Source organism: Coenobita brevimanus, chromosome 28 (genome assembly GCF_032717465.1).
Source record: "Coenobita brevimanus isolate Jiangsu-jjx chromosome 28, ASM3271746v2, whole genome shotgun sequence".
Taxonomy (NCBI): Eukaryota; Metazoa; Arthropoda; class Malacostraca; order Decapoda; family Coenobitidae; genus Coenobita; species Coenobita brevimanus.
This window is the reverse complement of record NC_136981.1, coordinates 6,179,027-6,197,413: the sequence shown is the minus strand read 5'-3', so window position 1 is coordinate 6,197,413 and position 18,387 is coordinate 6,179,027.

Below are 18,387 nucleotides of genomic sequence, written 5' to 3'. Positions count from 1 at the left end.
TCCAACCAGACTTGCTGTGTAAAATTATTCATACCATTCATTCACATTACAGAGCTGTTTTTTTACTAGTGCGCTTACTTTGCAGCTACTTTGCTAAAATCACACCTTATAGCAATTTTCTATCAGCCTTACTTAGAGGGAAATTAGCCCCATAACATACCAGATTGCCAGCTTGCATCAGTGAAATTTTCTAACCAGTCTCCTAGGTTTAGAACTATACTCTGAGAACTTAATTTCCATCTACTTTATGATAAATTGGCTTATATAAGTGTTAGTGCATATCTCTTATCATATATTCTAGCCTGTTTTGATTTTTGTAGTCCACGAAGAATTAAATTTGTGGAGAGAATAGGCAGACACAGACTGTATGGGATAGATCTGAGGTGGTTGTTATGTTGAATGGATATCTATTAGTCATGGATACGCCAATCAAAGACGTGATACTGCTAGAGAGAGAGAGAGAGAGAGAGAGAGAGAGAGAGAATAAGCCAGTTACCCACAATATATGATGGGTTTTCTGTGATGGTCAGGGGCCTCGCCGGCAACATGAAGGTCAACTTCCAGGGACGCGGAGTAGGTTAGTAGGTGAGGCTTGGCACGTCCATTCACACACTTGCCGTCCATCCCTAGCGTATCTGAGGCTGGGTTTGGTGGATAGGTAGAGAGAGAGAGAGAGAGAGAGAGAGAGAGAGAGAAGGTGGGGGATAGGGAGTGTGAGAAAGGGGGGAAGGATATTTTGAAAGTTGGGGGAGACGGAGTGTAAGAAATGGGGAAATGATGAGAGAGAGAGAGAGAGAGAGAGAGAGAGAGAGAGAGAGAGAGAGAGAGAGAGAGAGAGGAGGAGGAGGAAGGTGGGTGATTACAAACTCATACTTAGATCCCAGTCTTTGAAATTTGCTCTCACAGGAAAGACAAGAAAAACAAAGTGCAGAGTCTTCTCTTATTCCTTGTTCATACCCCAAAAGAAATCTTATTAACAAGAAAGAAGTAGGCGTAAGAGCAGAAGCTCTTGTTCATCCTTCAAAGAAAATGTTATGAGGGTGAGGAAAATAAACACGTATGCTGAAAATTCTCGTGTTTAGTTCGTACTCCAAAAAGAAATCTATATAACGACGGAAAAATAATCGTAAGTGTTAAATGGTTTCCCTTCTCTTTTTCATCCTCCAAAAAAGAAATCTATAAAACGAGAAGAAAGTAATTGTTTTATTCTATTAATATCAGCTCTGAATCATCCTACATTATGTCTCACTCTGGTGCCCATTTAAGCTTTCATCTTGGCTTTTATACTCAAAATAGGTATAATGAGAGAGAGAGAGAGAGAGAGAGAGAGAGAGAGAGAGAGAGAGAGAGAGAGAGAGAGAGAGAGAGAGAGAGAGAGAGAGATGAGCATCCTTCGTATATATAATCTCGTTAACACCGCGCTTTCAGCCAACACATCGACGGTGAAAGCCCCAGGAAGGAAAAGGTATATATATTGTGATTTTGAGCCAGTGAAACCAGATATAAGAGAGCCAATTACCACTTCGTTCTGCATGACATTACGGGGAGAAAGTCTGGAGGCATTACAGCAAAAATTAATGGGGATCTAAGAGCATTTCCTTGCCTGTAATCAACGCCGATGTTACAAAGAGTTGAGGTTCATTACAGGTCTTCCCCTGCTTATAAGCAGTGGGGGTGTTACAGAGAATGTGGCTGATTACACGCCTTTCCTTGCTTGTAATCAGAGGCGATGTTACAAAGAGTGCAGTTAATTTCATACCTTTCCTTGGTTGTACTGTAATTAGTGGCGATTTTACAAAAAGTGCGGTTAATTTCTTACCTTTCCTTTCGTTTAATCAATGGCGGTGTTACAAAGAGTACGGTTAATTACAGACCAGGTGGAGGGATGGAGAGAGGAGGACAATAATTTTATAAACTCGTCGACACTAAAGCTACCGAGATGACTGGATAGTTTGTACTGCTTTAATTAACTCATTCACCACCAGAGGCCTCCTTTTGGACTGTTTTAACTTCTTAACACCTCCTTCAAAGCGATTAATTCTGTACGTTACACTTCCCCATTTATTGCTATTACTGGTGCACACAATTTCTATAATTAAATGGCATAAGCAGCGTAATGGAAAATGTTGAGGTGCAATAAAAAATTAAATCGCTTAGGGGGAGGTGCGACGAAGCGACTAATGAACACAATAATCGATAATAAAATAACATAATTATTAGAAAAGGTAGAGGTGTAGTATAAAAAATAAATCGCTTAGAAGGAGGTACAACGAAGGCTCCGATGCTATAAAATGATATAAATATCATACTAGAAAATGTTGAGGTGTAATGTACAAAATAAATCACTTACGAGAAGGCTATAAGAACCATCCGAAGCGTCTTATAATAAGGACCTTAGGGCTGGGACATACTTGGCACGTAATCGCGAAGAGGAAAGGAGGAGGATGGACTGCAGAAAGAGATAAACTTCTACTTCTACTACTACTACTATTATTACTACTACTACTACTACTACCACCACCACCACCACCACCTACCTACCAACCTACCTACCGACCTACCTACAAACGATTTTAATCAATTTAGGGAAAATTTCTGGGAGGAGAGGGGTTTGAGAGAGTTATGTCTAACCCATAATACTGTATATATATATATATATATATATATATATATATATATATATATATATATATATATATATATATATATATATATAAGAATCTCATGCTAAAAAAAAATCTGACTATGACATGAATATATGAATAAACCTGTGTCAGAGTAGCAAGAATATTTTGATAAAAGAATCGTCAGTAAAACGAATACTTTACCGAATGAAATGGTGAGGTATGAGTGTTGCAAGAATAAAGGCGTTTGCGGGGGAAGAAAGCGTGTGTATTTATATGGGTAAGAATATTAGGCGCTGGATTGCTACGCCTTCACATGGTGGCACCGATATAACCGAGTGGCTCCTCTGCCCAATTGCACAAACGTCTTTCAGCTCGCTCCTGTCCCCCCATAGGATGGTGGACTGCAGGAAAATGGACAGCTTTAGCCTGCAGTCCACCGGGTTCACATTTCAGATGAACTTAGGGCTAGAACTACTATACCCATTTTACCCTAACGTGGCCCACCTTTTTGTCCTTTTGCAGCTTATTTCACGTAGCGCAATGGCAGACAAAGACAATACTCCGGCTAAATATCCTTCCATAGCACTTCTTCATGACAAGCAATATATTCTTGTACCAAATTTTTCTTACCACTAGGCATTCGTGATGGAATGATGGCAGTTTGAGGCCAAGTTAGTGTACACAGTGCTGAATAAAATCATCTGGCAGTAATGATGAATAGCATTTTACTGAACAAGACGGTACATGGTTAGCAAGAACAAACGAGGATGGGGTACAAGGAAGCGTGTGCCTGTACCTGGTAACCTTTGTACCGTTGACCTACACTTTCCCACGCACCATCACCACCGCCTCACCCCACCGCCTCCACACACCCCTGTCCTGTTTCATGGCATGCCTCTGAGGTTAGTTCATAGTTATTAGTTCTATCTCTCTATCTCTCTATCTATCTATCCATCTAGAGCCAGGCCATTTCATCCAGGAAGGGTGGCCATAAACAAATCGCCTCCTTGACACCCCGTCCTGCGCCATCACGTTGCCTCCTCTCCAACTCATCCCTCCCCATCTCTCTCCCTCATACGCCTCTCCACCTCAACCCTCCATCTCATCATTGCTGTCTCCTTGCCTTATTAATCCCCGTGTAGTCAACAGGCACTTACTTATCAACTTCCTTTGGGGGGAAGGTGTCAGGTAAGGTTGTGTTATGGTCTTTAGGTCTCCAACGTTAGGTCCGAGAGATGCCCAGGGAAAGATCCAAAGTTATAGTATTTCGGGCAAAAAATATTTACCTCCCAATAAATAGACGCTTTAATTACGAAAGGTGTGGTCACGATTATCCCCTCCACGTTACCCTGTTTTCGACCATCAGGGCACCCTTCTTCCACCTCACCCCATGTCATTCTCGGCCTCCTCCTCTCTCCTCCCGTCTTCTTCTCAGTCGCATACACTCTCCTAGTTAATCTCTCACTCTCCATTCCCTCCACTTATCCAAACCATCCTAGTGGAGTTCTAACACTAGCCAGCACATTCACATCAAAACCATTACGCTCTCAAACTTCCTCACTTCCCTCTGTGCTAGAAGATGATTTTATGCAGCTTAAAATGGACTCTTCGAAGGGAAGGGGTTAGACGGAGCCTTCAAATACCTCCTTCTGATTTAGAGATATTTCCCAAGGTGAGTAAAATCGTCTGGCAGCATTAAACAAAAGATTGTCCTACTCGTGTTGAAAGGGTTGATACGATGACGAGTTTACATTATTTTAGACACGAAGGAGATTTTTTGCAGCTCGAGGAAACTGCTGTGTGTGTGTGTGTGTGTGTGTGTGTGTGTGTGTGTGTGTGTGTGTGTGTGTGTGTGTGTGTGTGTGTGTGTGTGTGTGTGTGTGTGTGTGTGTGTAAAGAACGGTTTAGAATGAGCCATATTAACTTAGGTAGATCGCTTATTGTGACTGAATCATGCTAGAGGATGTTTAGACAGACTCTTATAATATTAATAAAATCAGATTGAATGATAATGAGTTTTTAATCAAGATGGGTGAAGGCAGAAATAATGATTGACACTAATAGATAAATAAATAAATAAGTTAATAAAATTGATTGGATGATGATAAGTGAATAGTTTATGTGACATGAAATGAGAACTGGTGATAGGATCCTCTTTCTCCTCGTCCTCGTCCTCCTCTTCATCTTCGTCGTCGTCCTCCTTGTCCTCCTCCTCCTCATTATCATCATCATCATCATCATCATCATCCCTGCTCTAATTCCCTCCTGAGAACACATCAGGCCCATTTAAATAAAATTGGATGAGCAGAATTAATAGATCAGGACATATAAACTTAACATAATTGACAACAGGCTCATCTAGAATCAATAATTATAGACTGGATGATAATTACATGCTATAAAGTAAAATGAAGGGTAATTGGGTTTTATTGATTAGACTGGATCATGATTGGGAATGGCATCAGGTGTCATTAAATTAGAAGTCAATAAAGCAAGTCCATAGGGCAAGATTGGATGACGTTTCGCTTGTTTGTTTTATTGGTAGGCGTGATATCCCTAACTCCTTCCCCCGGGTGATTTAGTTTTTGTTCTATACCTACCACCTCCAGACAATTTTATTCACCTTAAGGGAGGTTTTTCGAATTACGTGTGCAGATACCAGTCTTCATTTACCTATCCAACCCTCCATTCTGGGCAAGTCGATTCTCATTGCCACAGATAATGAAAAGGACAGTGAAAAATGGAAAATTTATTGAATGTGACCCAATGACGCTGAGTGTTCTAATTATACTTCACAATATTTGGTGTATATATATATATATTTTTTTGGGGTGGACGGTTCGTATCGCGTCCTTCTAAGCGATTTATTTTGCATATTACATTTGATATTCTAGTGTTTATTAAGTGAAAGGTTTTAATATTGAGGTAGCTGGCATCAGTAACATCGAGGAGGATATCGAGGTACAATTTCCTGAATAAATCGCTTAAAAAGAGGCACTACGGTATTAGGAAATTAGAATACACTGAGGGCGATTTTCGTAGGTCACAAGAGACAGTAGCTGTGTTTGAATGCTAGTAAATGAAACAGAGAGAGAGAGAGAGAGAGAGAGAGAGAGAGAGAGAGAGAGAGGGAGAGAGGGAGAGAGAGAGAGAGAGAGAGAGAGAGAGGAGCCATGGTTGGGAGTTTGTAACAGACTCCTTATCATATTATTCTTGATATTTTCGTGCGTTACTTAGGTCACAAGAGGCAGAAGTTTTAGTATTTTCATCCCGAGGCTCATCTGAACGTGAACCCAGTGGACTGCAGGCCAAGGATTCCCCCTTCTCGCAGTCCACCATTCTCCTCTCGAGGGTATTAGGAGGGGACTGAGGGACGTTTGTATAACCAGGCAGCTCCACCGCCCTGTCATATAGATGCCACCACGTGAAGGCGTCCCTCTCCAGCACCACAGAAGGAATGTTAGAGAGTTAGTCGTGTTAGAGAGTAGTGTTAGAAAGTTAGTCGTGTTAGAGACTTAGTCGTGTTAGAGAGTTAGAAACAGCTCTCTCACTCACCCACACACCCCAGCACGGGAAGTACACCATTACTGCTAACACGTGAGAGTATGTCTGAGCCAGGTACTCGTGGTCTTATGAGTCTCCCTACCACCTCTGCCCCACCGGTTTAGTTGTGCAGTGTTCTCGTGGTCTCATCAGACTCCCTACTGCCTCTTCTCCAACGTCCTCGTGGTCTCGTGAGCCTCCCTACCATCTCTTCTGCAGTGTTCTCGTAGTGTTATGATCTATAATACCTGTCCCTTACCGGTTCTCCCCCTCCCCTTCTCTCTCTCTCTCTCTCTCTCTCTCTCTCTCAAATTTAGGTCAGAAGCTCCCCTAAGGCGGTTACGTTTATCATAAATTCCTCCCTTAGGCCTCACAAGCACGCACCGCCACAGCCGCCCTTTCCTTAGAATTTCACTCATCTTCCCTCATTTCCCATAGTTCCCTTGCCGTTCCCAGCCGAAAGCGAGTGAAGGCTTATGGAACTTTGTAATGACGAGTCCCTTGTTATGTAGGACCAGGAACCCCACTTATAACGCTCGTGTATTTGATTTTTTTTTTTTTGCGTTTGTTTTTCCTCCTACAGCTTCCAAGCGGTGAAAAAAAAAATAATAGGGGTAAGTATTAAAGTGAAAATTATGACCAGGCAGGCTGATGTTTTTTTTTGTAATAATTCACTTGTTTTCAGACTTATAAAAATTGCTTGAGAACTTTTATATATATGGATCCAGATGTTGCCATAGCGACCGCCGTACTTTATCTTCAACACCTTCAAATCTAGTCCTAAAGAAAACTATACCTTGTCTTATTCCTCGTCTTTCCTTCCTATTGGGCGGAAAATCCTACAACTTTTTAGTGTTCTCCTCCCAGTCACTTTTAGATTTTAAGTAGGGCTATTAATATGCTCTAGTTATTCCTTGATCTAACTGCAGTTCCGTAATTAGACTTTTTGTTAACAGCGAGCTGTGAGATAGGATAAGGATGATGATAATGATGGTGTTGATGATGGAGATGATGAAGGTGATAAAACTAATGATGATGATGAAGGTGATGACAATGCTGCTGCAGCTGATGGAGATGATGAAGGTGGTGATATTGATGATGATGATGATGATAACGAACAGATACAAGGGATAAATCGTGCATAATATTCCTTCATTAAACATAATTCATTCGCAATTTTTTGAGTACTCGTATGTAATTATTTATATATCCTGATTTCCCAATGTTTAGCGTTACTTGTGATATTATGGTCCCATCGCAAACACGGCGTTCTTTTCTCTCTCTCTTTCCCTCTTCCTCCTTTTCCTCTAACCACATCCTCTCTGTCTGTCTGCCTGTCTGTCTTCCTGTCTGTCTGTCTTTTTCCTCGTCCTCGTCCTCGTCCTCGGCCTCCTCCTCCTCCTCCTCCTCCTCCCAATGACCGACTCCTCCAGTTATTCTTGTTGGAGCGGTTTCTTAGATCCGCTTCTCCTCATTTTTTCTCCACTCTCTCCTCCTCCTCTTCCTCCTTCTCTTTTCCTACTTTTGTACTTTACCTGATATTGTCATTTATCTTTTCCTGTATCGCTACCATTCCATCTTTCCTACCAAATTAATTCCAATATACCGTCTCGAGAGTGTAATGTGTATGCTAAACGTAAAGCCTCTGGAAACTTTAATTCCACCCATCAGACCGTATAAAGAAATAAAAAAATAAAAAATAATAAAAATTTAAGTGAGGGAGAAGGCTATTCTTAGAAACGCCAAATAGAGGTTGTGTTGGCGGGAATGAATTGTACTTTTCGGCTCGGCTTCATTCGCCAGCTTTCCCTACGATGCCTCACTCATTGTCTGTCTTTCCTACGCAATATTTTGGCTGGTTTTGGTTTTACATTATTATATTTTCAAAATTTAGTTGCTGTATACGTATTGGGGTTTCGTGCTCGTAATTTTTATCGAATTACTACGGTTAGACAAAAACCGAACTGAGATCTAGGTAACAACAACAGCAACTATAGCGATATCATGCCATTTTTACATTGCTCTTTCTGTACTTTTGAAAAATTTTATGGTTTTATGTGAATTACCGTCATTTTTATTATTTACTTCACATGTATAGGATTTGTTATACCTTTATAGCTTCTCCAGGCTGTTTTTTTGTAGCTATTTGAATTTTGGACACTTCGTTTTCTTTTCCTGACTGGCGTTTCCTGTATTTTAAAGCTAGATTATTTTATGCTTTTCAGAGGATAAGATGGTTACCATGGCCGTACTTCTCACAGCATGGGTAAGTACAAAGTCTTCTACTATTTTGTTTTTTTAATGTGATAATTTATAGAAGAACTGGATTATTTTTTTGCTCTCACATACAGTACTTACACGCACCATCAAGTTCATATGACATTCTCAACTTAATCTAGTCCCCGATAAGAGAGTACTAAAGCTGTCCCGATCATGAGAGTGTTACTGATGAAAGTAAAAAAAAGTCTGAAGCTCCTATAGCCCGTCTCAGCTGACTATAATCGTGTGATTTTATATAGAGTAGAGAAAGAGTTAATGTACAGTATGCTTTATCTTATTACTATATATTAACTGGATATTTTCACGTTAAAATTAAATATGAAAAAAAAAGAAGTCAAAATGGCAAAAGTTGAGTAAATCTGTCATATAGAGGAAAAAATCCCACAGTAATCCCTTAGAGGTAGTTTCTCTCTCTCTCTCTCTCTCTTTCTCTCTCGTACACACACACACACACACACACACACACACACACACACACACACACACACACACACACACACACACACACACACACAAACCATCCCTCCTCCCCGCTTTCTCCCAGCCAAACACCCCTCTCTCTCTCTCTCTCTCTCTCTCTCTCTCTCTCTCTCTCTCTCTCTCTCTCTCTCCAGTATTCACTCATACGGTATTCCTCTTCTTTCTGTCTTTTGTGTCTGCCTCTCTTCCTGTCTTTCTCTGTCTGTCTGTCTGTCTTTCTGCCTGTTTGTCTAACTATCTCACTGCTTGTCTGTTTGTCTTACTGTCTGTCTGTCTGTCTGTCTGTCTGTTTGTCTGTCTCTGTCTCTGTCTGTCTGTCTGTCTGTCTGTCTGTCTCACTGTCTGTCTGTCTTCTGTTTCTGTCTGTCTGTCTGTCTGTCTGTCTCTGTCTCTGTCTCTGTCTCTGTCTGTCTGTCTGTCTGTCTGTCTCTCTCTCTCTCTCCCTCTCTCTCTCTCTCTCTCTCTCTCTCCTCCTTGACCTCTTTCCCTAGAGACAAGCTCCCTCCCACCCCAGTAACCGGCTTAGGTATTCTTAAACGATCTTAACCAATTCCATACTAAGTCTCTATATAAGTATGATAATTTCACTCATCAAATTAAGCAGTAATATTTCACTTTAATTTTTCACTGAAGTTTGGCTGTGCAGTGTTTGGTGTGTGTGTGTGTGTGTGTGTGTGTGTGTGTGTGTGTGTGTGTGTGTGTGTGTGTGTGTGTGTGTGTGTGTGTGTGTGTGTGTGTGTGTGTGTGTGTGTGTGAAACTGATGACATAGACTAGGAAAGTATGTGAGCATGTGTGTATATGAGTATTTGAGTATGTTAGTAAGTTACCAGACTTTACAATATGTTTAGTATGGTTGTAAAGTATTTGTAGCTGTGTGAGTGAAGATAAGTGTAAAATCGAGCATCTAAGACGCAACTTTTGCCCGAGAAAGGTTATAAGAATGATGGAGGTAATGTAACAAACTGATGGTGAAGAAACTATATGAATATGATAAACGTAATGTCACAAATTTATGCTCAAGAAAGTTTTTGACTCTGATTGAGGAAACTTAACAAACGTATACCCAAGAATGGTTATAAATAAGAGGGTGGCACAGTAGTAATTACCCTACTTTGGCTGTGAAGTGTCCGGTGACTGTGTGCTTGAAGCTGCTATACTCTTACCATCTTAACTTGGCCCAGGTTTTCGTCCTTTTGCAGCCCAATTCACGTAGTTTTATGGGAGAATAAGACAAAGCTACGGCTCTACATCATCTCCATGACGCTTCTTCGTGACTAGCATCACAGTCTAGTATTAATCTATTAGTACAACTCAGCTTTTGTGGAGGAGAGATGGCAGTTTTAGACCAAGGTAAAATAAAAAGAGTATAGCATAAAAATTAATGATACACAGAACTCATACTCAAGAAAAACACATCAAATATTCCCTCTTGTATGCTGAGAAGTGGATGGTGGCTGTGTGAATGAAGATAGGACCATGAACAAGCCGTCTCATCTAGAACTTGTCTCCTTTACAAGTACGGCAAGGCTGCGGGTCGTGGGCAATTTTAAAAGCTTTTATCGTATGTTAACTAAGCTTTTTTTTGTGGAAAGGTTCAAGTGAAAACATGGATAAACAACCAGTTAGAAGTCAAGGTCACAAGGAAATGTCCAAGGTCAAGATCAGGGGGCAAAGTCAACTCAAACTGTTCTGATTTTCTTTGAACCAGAGCTGTAGATGGGTTAAGGGTTAGGCAAGAATAAATTAACGCGTAATCTGTCGAGGGTCAAGGGGACAACTCAAATTTCGAACCAGATCAGTGGATGGGCGCGGGTGTTGCACTGTCTTGCCTCACCTTCCTTTATTTGTTTTCTGGTAACCGGGCAGAGAATAAGCCTGGAATGTTTATGAATACCTCCTAAGTCTGTGTATTCGGGGACAGTTTTTATGTTGCAACTGAGTAGAGATTGAACCCGAGACGGTTTATAAATGTCCCGAGTCTAGGTATACGGGGACAGTTTTTATGTTGCAAGTGAGCAGAGATTAAACCAGGGACTGTTTATAAATACGTCCTGAACCTGGCTATACGGGGACGGTTTTTATGGGACCAGTGGACCAGATTGACCGGTATTCTTATCTCGCTGGCCGGATTAACCCCTTCAGCCCCAGGACGTCCCTTTTATTGGATCCTTATTACCGATAGACGGTTTTATTTACCTTAGGAAAGACGGGTCGTAGTGATATGGCTCCGTATTTTCGTCAGGTAAGGAGGCTCCCTAACACCTCTCCCTTAGCGATTTATTTTCCAAACTCATTACTACTGTTTACTATTATTTACGTTATTACTATTTACTGCGCATTAACATCCTCCTTAATGCATCTTATATCTTTTTAATGTCCACATAGCTTGCCTGAATAACACGCAGTAATACAGTAACGGAGCAGAATCAGGAATAAGTCGATAAGGAAGAGGTGTTTGTAAGCTTCCTAACCATACCAAATACAGCCCATCGGATAACCACGTTCAGGTTCCCGTGGATGATTCTTAGCCGAATTAAGGCCAGTAAAGTCAGTCAGATCGTTAAGGTTAGTAAAGTCCTAATTGAGTTTACTGAATATGGGCTAAACTAAATCGTCTGGCGTTAGCTGTAATAAAGTAATATAGTACTAGAGTTTTCCTGACCATGAGAGAGGGTTAAGGACAGTATTGACACTCTCAGGCTCCTGTGACCCACTCTCAGACTAATAAAATCTCACCTTAATAAAACCTTCAGTACCAGAGACGCTTCAACCAGTAAGGGAATAATGAGGTGATCTAAAAACCAAATTCTTTTCTTTTTTTATCTTTATTTTTGGATTAATTTCTTCATTCCCAGTGGGTCCTTTTATATTTTATTCTTACTGCCGACGAACAAGTTTAGTCAGCTTACTGTCGTTTTTGTAATTATTATTATTATTATTATTATTATTATTATCATCATCATCATCATCATCTTTCTTGCCACCACCGTTTGTATCATAAAATATCCTCATCATCACCCTCTCCATTATCAACATCGTCTTGCATACTCTCATCATCACCACCACCACCATCATCATCATCATCATCAGCGTCAGCATCTTCCTCACCCTCACCCTTCCTTTCCGTCATCATCATCATCACCATCACCATCATCTTCTTTCCCGCAGCCTCAGTCTCATCATCATCAACATGCACATTTCCTCTTCTTTCTCATCTCACTTCAGACACCACAAAAACATCTTCTCCAAGTCACATCCTCCCCTTCTTACCCATGTGACGTCACGTGTAAACACTGTGTCCGAATGTCATAAACGGAAGTGGCTTATGCTTCGTTCGTTTTTTTTTTTTTCACGCAGTTTTCCACCTTCAGCTTTTCGTCTCCAAAGTTTTATCCCAAGTTTCATGTTTTTCATTTTTCTTCGTTAGTCTTGTGTCTTTCTTCTTTCGTTCATTTTCTTTTTATTTTCGTATTCAGTGTATAGGATTCAGACACCTTCACTCATAATTCTGATGCACCTTACTGTTTCTCACTCTGTTCATCTTCTCTTTTTTCTCTTCTCTCCTCTCTTCCTGTCTCTTACCTTTCTCTCCCTTCTCTACTCTCTTTCCCCTTATCCCTTCTCTTTTCCTTCCATCCTCCCTTCTATCACCGTAAGTATTTTTGTCCTAATCTGAATAAAAACGTCTACTGATAATGAGAATACAAAACAAGGCTTATAGCGTTTATAGGGCTAAAGGAGAGAGAGAGAGAGAGAGAGAGAGAGAGAGAGAGAGAGAGAGAGAGAGTGTGTGTGTGTGTGTGTGTGTGTGTGTGTGTGTGCGTGTGTTCGTCCATCCTTGCAATTTCATGAAGAACCAATTTTGTAACATGGACAGACAGACAAATAGGCAGACAGACAGACAGACAGACAGAAGAAGGAGGAAAAGGGAATAATATGGCGTATCTGAGTTATATATAATGTACGGAGCGTGTGTGCGTTACGTAATAAAGAGCGAAAAAATGCATGAAAAGTGTTCGAAAATCACCATCGTGCAAATATGTAAAAAATAACATAGTAGATAAAAAAGTTCTATGAATTAAAAGAAAAAGGAAAACAGGAAAAGAAAAAAAAATGAAAAAGGGTGCGCTAGTAGATACCACAGCGAGTAAAAAAAAAAAAAGAATAAAATAGAAATAATGTTTTCATGAACTGAGAGAGAGAGAGAGAGAGAGAGAGAGAGAGAGAGAGAGAGAGAGAGAGAGAGAGAGAGAGAGAATATAGTGAGCTAGTACATACCATAGCGAGCAGGAGGGCGAGCCAAGTGACTCTTAGTAGCAACATGGCGGTGAAGGTGGTGCTCGTGCCCGTAGACTCCCGACCTCGCTTCCTGAAACACATATACCATCACTGCTTAGCTTTTGAGAGTCACAATAGCAGAAAAAAAATAAGGTACACACACACACACACACACACACACACACACACACACACACACACACACACACACACACACACACACACACACACACATATCACTTGTTAAACTTTGAGTGACACAACTGCAAAATATATATATAACACCATCATCGTCCTTCTCCTCGTCTCATCGTGTCAGAGCATCACATACCAATACCGGTCAAGCTTAGAGATGAACATTAACACAGAAACCTAAGAAATCATCATCATCATCATCATCAGTAGGGAACCCAACCCAACACTGGTTAAGCTTGGAAAATTCATGACCACAGAAAAATACAGTATCATCATCATCATCATTATCCTCATCCTCATCATAATAATCCTGCCCTATTTCCTTCCTTGTCCGTGTTCACAAAGAAGTACAGTTAGGGACGTGGACGTATCATCGACTGTTATGAGTGGATGACTGGAACTTGCTACTACAAAAAGCAATTTCATTTTTCTTTAGGGCAGATTTAATTATATGTTTACTGACTACACAGGACTGATTACAACAGATAACCACTGGTGACTGAAATTGAGAAGGGAAGATTCCTTGGCCTCCACCCTATTTCCTCAAGACTTAAAGCAACACTGACTAAAAGACAGAGGTGAGGGCTGGTGGTGGCAGTGGTGAGAGATGAAGGAGTGGTGAGGGCTGAGGGAGTGGTGAGGGCTGAGGGAGTGGTGAGGGCTGAGGGAGTGGTGAGGGCTGAGGGAGTGGTGAGGGCTGAAGGAGTGGTGAGGGCTGAAGGAATGGTGAGGGCTGAGGGAGTGGTGAGGGCTGAAGGAGTGGTGAGGGCTGAATGAGTGGTGAGGGCTAAAAGAGTGGTGAGGGCTGAGGGAGTGGTGGGGTGAATGTAGGCTCACTAACGGTAGGTCGTGTGGGAAGGGCAGCCTGTTTCAACCACAACCATCACCCTCACCCATTCCACCCTCCCTCCCCCACCTACCTTGGCTCTTCCCCCTCCCCTTCGCCTACCTTTCCCCTCCCCCTCCCTTCACCTCCCTCCCCCAAATCCTCTTTTCACCCACCTACTCCCCTCACCTCCACTTCTTAACCCTTCTCCACAACCCACTTAATCATCATCCACTCGAACCTCATTCATTCTGTCCACTTAAATTCTTTCCACACGTTCTTTCCTCCTCCCTCTTTTCTCTCCACTCTCTTCCTCCCCTTCTCTCTCCAGCCACCAAACCCTCTCCCTCACCATTCCCCCTCCCCCCCATTTTCCCTCCCTCCCATTCATAGCCATTCCAAACATACACAACTTTTAGTCATTCCATACTCACTTATTTCAACCATTCAGTCTGAATTCCTTCCATCCCATACCAACTCACTCTCTCTCTCTCTCTCTCTCTCTCTCTCTCTTTCTCGTCACGTTTAATTATCGTAAAGAAATATCAACCCCTTCACTATAGTAAATCCTCATGTACTCTAGTCTTGCTACTACCAGACGATTTTCTTCAGCTCAGGGGGGGACTCTTGTAATAAAAAGGGAGAGAGAGAGAGAGAGAGAGAGAGAGAGAGAGAGAGAGAGAGAGAGAGAGAGAGAGAGAGAGAGAGAGAGAGAGAATGAAGAAACATAATCTGGTTTAAGGGTTATTAATTTCACTGAAGAGATGCGCCTTAGCCCTGTCAGACTCCCAAGGCTCGCTCCCATCCAAACAAAACCTGTCTTGCGTTAGCTAGTGTGGAATGCTATTTATTTTAACCGTGAGGTACCTAGTGGTGAAAATATTGACACTCTCAGGCTCACATGAACCACGTTTGTTTGAAAAAAAAAATGGCTTGGAGATACCTGGAAGAGAATTTTAGAGTTTTTTTTTCGCAAATGAGAAGGCTGAATAAAAATCGGCAGAATCCGGGTCAGTATGTGAGAACCGAGATATTTTTTAGAGTTAATAATAGTCAGTATTAACACAGCCAGTCTCTTATGTGCACTCTCAGACTAATAAGAGCTGACTTTAAGAGTTCTTCCAAAGTTGAGAGAGTTTTAAAAGTAATCCAACAAAATCCAGGTCAGTGAGAGGCGAGGTATATTTAGAGATAGCAGTGGCATTATTAAAACTCTCAGCTTACTATATTCACTCTCACCCGAATAAGATGGTCTGGGGTTAGCTGGAAGGGAGGGCTAGAGTTATTTCCATCAAAAGACGGTTTAAAAAAAGCAACATCGACAGGATCCAGGTCAGTATGTGAGAGCGGAGATATTTTTAGCGCCAGGCTGCTAAATATGAGGGATGTGATGGAGTCCCGAGACTGTCAAGTAGGTGCCGTCTGGAATAAAAATCCGGTTTGATGCCCTGTGGTTTTCTCTTGATTTGCCTGTTCGCGTGTTGGGGCGCCTTCACGTGGTGGCACCGATACGGCCAGGTGGTTCCAGGGTCCAGTGCCCAAAAGGAGGATGTTGGACTTAAGTAGGGTAACTTCAGCCAGAAGTCCACTGAGTTCACGTTGAGATAAGCGTAGGGTAAACAGCTCCTTTTACTACTACTACTACTACTACTACAGTACAATAGGAGATGGAAGTGGAAATATGTAAGGTAGTAGAGAAGACAGGAAGAGAAGAGAAAGAAGAATAAAGATAGAAAAAGAGGAAATACAGTGAAGAGGGAAAATGAAAGAGAGAAAACGTGAAGGACAAGAAATAAGGGAAAGACAGGAAGAGGTGGAGAAGAGGAGAGAAAAGAAACTGCCACCACCAACCTGTTTTATTAAGCATGGGAGTGTGGCTTTCATTCGACAAGGCTGTAGAAATTATACGCAAATTAAATAAATAAATAAATAAACAACACTGAGAAAGAGGTAGAAGAAGTTACTAAAATTTCGTTTTCTTAAATATCCTCTTCTCCGTTTACTTTACTTGCAGATATCCTCCCTGCCTCTCTCTCTCTCTCTCTCTCTCTCTCACACACACACACACACACACACACACACACACACACACACACACACACACACACACACACACACACACACACACACACACACACACACACACACACACACACACACACACACACACACACACACACACACACACACACACATTATTTTCTCCTCTTCTTTATGATGTTCCTATATGAAGAGAAACAACAAAGAAACCAACACATCGCGGAAGTGGGACCCGGTGCGCAACGGAATGCTACAGAGAGAGAGAGAGAGAGAGAGAGAGAGAGAGAGAGAGAGAGAGAGAGAGAGAGAGAGAAACATAAGAACATAAGAAGAGAGGATAACTACAATAGGCAGGTTGGCCCATACTAGGCAGCTCCTAGAAGATTAACTGAAGTACTAGAATGAGATATGGATAGTAATGAGAGAGAGAGAGAGAGAGAGAGAGAGAGAGAGAGACAGACAGACAGACAGACGGACACACACACACACACACACACACACACACACACACACACACACACACACACACACACTGTCTTACTTTGCAGGTTATGTTCGAAGGAAACATTGCCAGACAAACAGACAGACAGACAGACAGACAGACATTGTTCCATTGCAAGTTAAGCACAAAGGTAGTGTTGACAGACAGACAGACAGACAGACGTACAGAGAAAGCAACAGCAGCCGAGTATACTAACCCCTTCACAGCAAGGATTTTTTTTAAAGCCATGTTCTCTCTAAAATATATTCCGTTTATGAGAGGAATTTCGAGCTGGGCGAGTTAGAGATAGCTTTTATTAATACATCTCTCTCTCTTTCTGTCTGTCTGTCTGTCTGTCTGTCTGTCTCTCTCTCTCTCTCTCTCTCTCTCTCTCTCTTCGACCGCATTACCTTCGTCTCTCTATGAAACCTTCAAAGGAGGGAGTACAAGAATGCGTGTGGTGAGCAAAGGAATGGACGGGATGGGCTGGGATGTTGGTGAGTTGTGGGACTAGGTAAGGAAAGTATACCCTGTGAAAAACTCCATTGTAGGATTTATTTCAACCGCAGTGAGGATAAATTTCATAATATCCTCCAAAAATTAATGTGTCAGGTGAGGTAAAGAAAATGGGTGTTGGGGACAAACAAATGGGTGTGACGGATAAAGAAATGGGTGTGGGGGACAAAGAAATGGGTGGGATGAGATGGAATTACGAAAGGGAGTTCGGAGGGGCGGTGGGAGTATCCCCTGTGAAAATGAGTACTGAGGGATTAATTATTTGGGTGATGTGAAGGTTTGTTTTAATGTTTTCTCCTTGAACAAGACCAAGATTATCTCTTGTTGTTCCTGTACGTCTGTCGTCTTGTAGAATAGAATAATTTGGCAGCATCGTGGATCAGAGAGAGAGAGAGAGAGAGAGAGAGAGAGAGAGAGAGAGAGAGGCATCAGACCTTGAACTTGGAGTAGCCTGCAGGAAGCTAGCACACTCGGTCACTGCCACGGCCGCTTCCCTCTCCCTCCCTGCCTCTCTCCCCTCTCTCTCTCTCTCTCTCTCTCTCTCTCTCTCTCTCTCTCTCTCTCTCTGTCTCCCCTCCTCCCTCCCTCTCTCTCTCTCTCTCTCTCTCTCTCTCTCTCTCTCTCTCTCCATGTTAAGTAGATCATGATTGTGTGTGTGTGTATATGTGTACGTGTCCATCTGTGTGTACGTGTTTGTGTATTGATGGTGTATGTGCGTATCGGCGTGTATTATTTCAGTAGTGCGTACTTGTGTATGTATTTGTGTAGGTATCCATTTGTCCATATCCACATGTGTGTGTATGTGTGTCCAGCTGTGTGTACGTGTCTGTATCGATGTGTACATGTTCAGCTGTGTGAAATTGTGTGTCTGGCTGTGTGTACCCATCGATCCGGTTTGTGTGTGTGTGTGTGTGTGTGTGTGTGTGTGTGTGTGTGTGTGTGTGTGTGTGTGTGTGTGTGTGTGTGTGTGTGTGTGTGTGTGTGTGTGTGTGTGTGTGTGTGTGCGTCCAGGTATGAGTACGTGTGTAACGTGTGTCAAGGTACTTGTACGTGTGTGTCTAGTTGTATGCACGTGTCTGAACGTGTGTGTACTTGCATTCCGGTGTGTGTGTGTGTGTGT